Genomic DNA, 7010 nt, shown 5'->3' with positions numbered 1-7010 from the left:
AAAATCTGATCCATTGCCCTTTGGAATAGAGCAGGGGCCGACGTAATTCCAAACGGAAGGCGGCAGTACCTGTATAGCCCCTTGTGTGTCACAATTGTCAGCAGCTCCTTTGATTTGTCATCGACATGCATTTGTAGATAAGCCTGGCATAAGTCTATTTTGCTGAACTTTTGCCCTCCGGCCAGGCCCGTAAAAAGATCATCAATGAGGGGAAGAGGGTACTGTTCCACAGACAGCACCGGGTTAATAGTCACTTTAAAATCCCCGCAGATTCGAACAGATCCATCCTTTTTCAGGACAGGGACAATGGGTGTGGCCCATTTGCTCATGCTCACAGGCTCCAGGACTCCATTCTCGACTAAGGCCTCCAAGTTAGCCTCAACTTTTGGCCTAATTGCATAGGGTACAGGTCGGGCTTTGTGAAACTTCGGCTTGCTGTCAGGTTTAATGTCCAGTCTCACGCTGATCTTTTTCATGCTCCCAAGTTCCCCATTGAAGAGTTCTGCATGTTTGTTTAACACTGCAATCAGACCTGACTCCCCTTTTGACATCATGCGGACTGCAGGCCAGTCCAGCGTGATTTTCTCTAGCCACGCACGTCCCAGTAGCGATGGGTAATTTCCCTTTACCACATATAGTGGCAGTTTTGCAGTCTGTCCGTTCAATTTAACTGTCACCTCAATGACGCCTCTCATGGCCACAGGTTCGCCGGTATACGTCTTTAGCACAATGTTTGTTGGCTGAAGGGTAAGATGCTTTAGCATTTTGTTGTAGACAGTGTCTGAAACAAGGGACACAGCCGCGCCTGTGTCCACCTCCATCCGCACTGATTGTCCCTCCACCAGTGGTGACACCCAGTAGCCATTTGAACCGCCTGCAACCATCAGTATGTGCACCTCTTCCTCCTCAGAGGTGTCGCTCCCCTCTGTTTTGCTTGTTCCATCATACTGCACTGAATGAACACTCTTTTTCCTCTCTTGTCCAAATACAGACATTTTGCTTCCATGCTTCCCAGCTCTGTCTGTTCTTTTTTTTACCTCTACAGGCGCGTTCAATGTGACCCTTTTTGCCATAATTTCGGCATTCCAGCTCCGTACACCAGCAGTCATTAGCGTGGTGGCCCGTTTTCCCACAACGGTAACATGTGCCGTTCCACGCACCTTTAGGCTCAGACGACACCTTGTGAACTCTCCCTGTTGAACTCAACTGGTGAGCCTCCTTTTCCGCCATCTCCATGGAGACGCTAACTTCAGTGGCCTTTTCAAGAGTAAGGTTGTCCTCAGTAAGAAGGCGCTTCAGTGTGGCTGCATTTTGCAGACCACACACAAGTCTGTCTCTAATGGTGTCATTCAGCACCTCCTTGAACTGGCAGTGTTCCGACAACCTTTTTAAAGCAGCAATAAACATCGTCACTGATTCCCCCTCCTCTTGATTCCGTTTGTGAAATCGAAATCTCTCAGCAATAACCAGAGGTTTTGGTGAAAAATGTGCTCCAAGAATTTCCACTAGTTGCTTATATGTTTTAGTTCGTGGCTTATCTGGCTGCACGAGGCTGCGAAGTAAATTGAAAGTCTTCGGCCCGATTACACTCAAAAAGGTAGGCACGACCTTTTCATTTGCCACCGCATTCGCCAATACAAAATAGTCAAAACGTTCCGTATATGCGCTCCATTGCTCCACATTTTCATCAAAATCACCGATGTTTCCTAATATAGTAGCCATCTCACGTTTCAAATTAAATTTTCTGTTTACTCACTGCACCCGTAATGTACGCAGATTCATCCGCTCCTCGTTGCCATTTGTTGTGTCGGTACCTTTCTACCTAGACACAATTTAGGACTCAGAACTCAGAGATTCAAACATGAAGTGCTTTATTGGAAGGAAAGGAAGTTCTGGCACGTTCCGAACAAAGAGAGCTAAACTTAACTGAGAGAATACCCAACCATTTATCTCCTGTGACAGCGCCACCACAGGTGGGAGGAGAACACACAATAGAACACACAATACATAACAATGGGAAAGTCATACTCACTTTTTCTGTGCAGAGAAGGTCATGAAACCTCTTCCTGCACTGCAGCCAGGTTCTGCGGCTCATTGATATGGAGTTGACCTCCTGGGCCACTTGCAGCCACACAACTTTAGTCTGCTGGGGTGGCTTTTTTCTCCCTGAGGAAGGGAAGAGCACCTCCTTATTAGATCTTGCTCCCTGCACCAGAGCTTGGAGGGAGGGCTCATCAAAGTGAGGTGCACACTTTTGCTTGCTGGTGGACATGGTCGTTAAATGAAGTCCTTCATACAATTTCCAAAGCGTTTGCAGTCTCCAGAAGAAGCAAGGCTGCTTGCAAGCCTTAAATCCAGCAGCACTGATGACGTCATCGGAGGTGACTTTCTGGATGGAAAGACTAATTGGGCCAGGGGTTTCCACACGCTGTAAATCAATTGCCTAATTAGGGGAAAATCGCAATTTTTCAACACGTCACTTCAGAGTCAGGGTCCTGACACGAATCCCACCTGACATGCCCCAGTCCGCCCACACTGGCAAAATCAAGCCCTATGTATCTGATCTTCCAAAAGTCATCGCATAAACAGGGTATGGTAGTGTAGTGGTCGTGTTACTGGTCTAGTACTCTAGAGGCCTGGACTTATTTAAAATTTGTTTATGGAATGTGGGCATTGCTGGCAAGGCCAGCATTTATTGCCCATCCCTAATTGCCCTTGAGAAGGAGGTGGTGAGCCACCTTCTTGAACCGTTGCAGTTCGTGTCGTGAAGGTACTCCCACAGTGTTGTTAGGTAGGGAGTTCCAGGATTTTGACCCAGCAACGATGAAGGAACAGTGATATATTTCTAAGTCAGGATGATGTGTGACTTGGAGGGGAACTTGGAGGTGGTGGTGTTCCCATGCGCCTGCTGCCCTTGTCCTTCTAGGTGGAAGAGGTTGCGGGTTTGGGAGGTGCTGCCGAAGAAGCCTTGGCGAGTTGCTGCAGTGCATCTTGTAGCTGGTATACACTGCAGTCACGGTACGCCGGTGGTGGAGGGAGTGAACGTTGAAGGTGGTAGATTGGGTGCCAATCAAGCAGGCTGCTTTGTCCTGGATGGCGTTGAGCTTCTTGAGTGTTGTTGGAGCTGAACTCATCCAGGAAAGTGGAGAGTATTCCATCACACTCCTTACTTGTGCCTTGTAGATGGTGGAAAGGTTTTGGGGAGTCAGGAGGTGAGATACTCGCTGCAGAATACCTAGCCTCTGACCTAGTTTCTGGTCAATGGTGACCCCCAGGATGTATTAGTTACCCAGTATGGCAGTGTGAGAATTTGAGAATTACTGGTATCAGTAAAAGTGACCGTGAAGCTGTTAGACTAGCATACAAAAAAACCAACTATGTCACTAATGTCCTTTAGGAAGTCCTTACCCGGCCTGGCTTACATGTGACTCCAGTCCCCACACTGAGTGCGGCTTAAACAGAGTGCTGCGAGTTGGGTGAGTCAGGGAGTCTGGTGAGGAGTGGAAGGAGGGGCTCCCTTGCTTCGCCTTTGTTTTTCCTAACTTTTCACCCTGTAGGAATTGGTTCTTACTTTATACCAAGGAAAGAGTCCGAGAGCGGGAGCAGTCATACAACAACAACTGCGAAACCGCTAAAGTGACGTCACAACCAGGGAAGGAGCTGATTGGTAAGTAGGACCTGGTATTTCTACAGTCCAGTCACCAGTCGTTAAAGTTAAAGTAAGGTCTCTAGTTTAGAGTAAGTAGTGTTTAAAAGGAAGTAAGGTCCTTAGTGTATTTAATATTCTTTAATTTAAAGGAAGTAAATGGAGCAAATTAAGAGTAGGATATGGCAGAGCAGCTCGGCACTGTGGAGTGCTCCTCCTGTGCTATGTGGGAAGTCAGGGACACTTTCAGTGTCCAGGGTGAATACATGTGCAGGAAGTGTCTCCAGCTGCAGCTACTCGAAATCCGCGTTTCGGAGCTGGAGTTGCGGCTGGAGTCACTGTGGAGCATCCGCGAAGCTGAGATCTTCGTGGATAGCACATTTAATGAGGTGGTCACACTGCAGGTAAAGAGTGCACAGGCAGACAGGAAATGGGTGACCGTCAGACAGAGTAAAAGAACTAGGAAGGTAGTGCAGGAGTCCCCTGGGTACATTTCCTTCTCTGACAGATTTTCCGTTTTGGATACTGCTGGGGGAGATCGTTTCTCAAGGGAATGCAGCAAGAGCCAAGTCCGTAACACTACGAGTGGCTCAGCTGCACAGGAAGGGAGGAAAAAGAGTGGGAGAGCAATAGTGATAGGGGATTCTATCGTAAGGGGAACAGATAGACATTTCTGTGGCTGCAGACGTGACTCCAGGATGGTATGTTGCCTCCCTGGTGCCAGGGTCAAGGATGTCACTGAACGGCTGCTGGGCATTCTGAAGGGGGAGGGTGAACAGTCAGAGGTCGTGGTTCACATTGGTACCAACGACATGGGTAGAAAGAGGGATGAGGTCTTGCAACAAGAATTTAGGGAGCTAGGTAGCAGATTAAAAAGCAGGACCTCAAAGGGTGTAATCTCTGGATTACTCCCGGTGCCACGTGCTAGTGAGTATAGGAATAGGAGGATAGAGCAGATGAATGCGTGGCTAAAGAGTTGGTGCAGGAGGGAGGGCTTTAGTTTACTGGATCACTGGGTCTGCTTCTGGGGAAGGTGGGACCTGTACAAGTCGGACGGGTTGCACCTGAACCGGAACAGGACCAACATCCTTGCGGGGAGGTTTGCTGGTACTGTTGGGGGGGGGGGGGTTTAAACTAACTTGGAAGGGGGCTGGGATACGGAGTGGAGCTATAGTAGGGGGTGATGCACAGCCAAATATAGAGGCAAAAACAAGTCAGCTTGGAAGGCAGAGCAAATATGTAATGGCACAAGGGAGTATGGCAAGGCTGGATGGCATTTATTTCAATGCAAGGAGTCTTGCGAGTAAGGCAGATGAATTGAAGCTGTTGATGAACACATGGGAGTATGATATTGTTGCTATCACGGAGACATGGTTGAGGGAGGGGCAGGACTGGCAGCTCAATATTCCGGTGTATAGAATCTTCAGGCGAGACAGAGGGGGGTGTAAAAGAGGAGGGGGTGTCGGAATATTAATGAAGGAGTCAATTACTGCTGTAAGGAGGGATGATATCTTAGCAGGTTCCTCTAATGAGGCCATATGGGTAAAACTTAAAAACAAAAAGGGGGCAAGCACTTTGCTGGGAGTGTACTATAGGCCCCCAAACAGTCAGAGGAACAGATATGTAGGCAAATCTCAGAGAAGTGTAGAAATAATAGGGTAATAATAGTAGGGGATTTCAACTTCCCCAATATTAACTGGGATAGTCAGAGTGTGAAAGGCTTAGAGGGTGCAGAATTCTTAAAGTGCATCCAGGAGAGCTTTTTGAGCCAGCATGTAGAAAGTCCTACAAGAGAGGGGGTGGTACTGGACCTAATTGTAGGGAATGTAGCCGGGCAAGTGGTAGAAGTGTCAGTAGGAGAGCATTTTGGTAACAGTGACCATAATTCGGTGAGATTTAAGATAGTCATGGAAAAGGACAAAGATGGACCGGAAATAAAGGTTCTAAATCGGGGGAAGGACGATTTTAATATAATAAGGCAGGATCTGGCCAGAGTGGACTGGGATCAGCTACTTGTAGGAAAATCCACATCAGATCAGTGGGAGTCTTTCAGAAAGGAAGTAGAGAGAGTACAACGCCAACATGTTCCCGTAAAGGTCAAGGGTGGGACCAACAAGCCCAGGGAACCCTGGATGTCAAGGGATATACAAGAATGGATTAGGAAAAAAAGGGAGGCTTTTGGCAGATACAAAGGACTAAAAACAATGGAAGCCCTGGAGGAGTATAGAAAGTGCAGGGGGGTGCTTAAAAAAGAAATTAGGAGAGTGAAGAGGGGGCATGAAAAAACACTGGCGGGCAAAATAAAGGAAAATCCCAAGGTGTTTTATAAGTATATTAAGGGCAAGAGGATAACCAGGGAAAGAGAAGGGCCCATTAGGGACCAAAGTGGCAATCTGTGTGTAGAGCCAGAAGATGTGGGTGAGGTTGTAAATGAATATTTTGCATCTGTGTTCACTATGGAGAAGGACGATATAGGCATAACAATCAGGCAGGGGGATTGTGATATACTTGAACAAATTAGTATTGAGAGGGAGGAGGTACTAGCGGTTTTAGCGGGCTTAAAAGTGGATAAATCCCCAGGCCCAGACGGGATGTATCCCAGGCTGCTGCATTTGGCAAGTGAGGAGATTGCAGGGGCTCTGACACAAATTTTCACAACCTTTCTGGCCACAGGGGAGGTGCCAGAGGACTGGAGAACAGCTAACGTAGTACCATTATTCAAGAAGGGTAGTAGGGATAAACCAGGGAATTACAGGCCAGTGAGCCTAACATCAGTGGTAGGGAAATTATTGGAAAAAATTCTGAGGGACAGAATTAGTCTCCACTTGGAGAGGTAAGGATTAATTAAGGATAGTCAGCATGGCTTTGTCAGGGGGAGATCATGTCTAACCAACTTGATTGAATTTTTCGAGGGGGTGTCTAGGTGTGTGGATGAGGGTAGTGTAGTTGATGTAGTCTACATGGACTTCAGTAAGGCTTTTGACAAAGTCCCACTGGGAGACTGGTCAAGAAAGTAAGAGCCCATGGGATCCAGGGCAATTTGGCACATTGGATCCAAAATTGGCTTAGTAGCAGGAGGCAGAGGGTGATGGTCGAAGGTTGTTTTTGTGACTGGAAACCTGTATCCAGTGGTGTACCGCAGGGATCGGTGCTGGGTCCTTTGCTGTTTGTAGTGCACATTAATGATTTAGATATGAATGTAGGAGGTATGATCAGTAAGTTTGCAGATGACATGAAAATTGGTGGAGTGGTAAATAGTGAGGAGGGAAGCCTCAGGCTACAGGACGATATAGACGGGTTGGTTAGATGGGCAGAACAGTGGCAAATGGAATTTAACCCTGAAAAGTGTGAGGTGATGCATTTT

The sequence above is a fragment of the Somniosus microcephalus genome, chromosome 12 (genome assembly GCF_052327205.1).
Source record: "Somniosus microcephalus isolate GS21.2 chromosome 12, FLI_Smic_1.0, whole genome shotgun sequence".
Lineage (NCBI taxonomy): Eukaryota > Metazoa > Chordata > Chondrichthyes > Squaliformes > Somniosidae > Somniosus > Somniosus microcephalus.
This window is presented reverse-complemented; position numbering follows the sequence as displayed.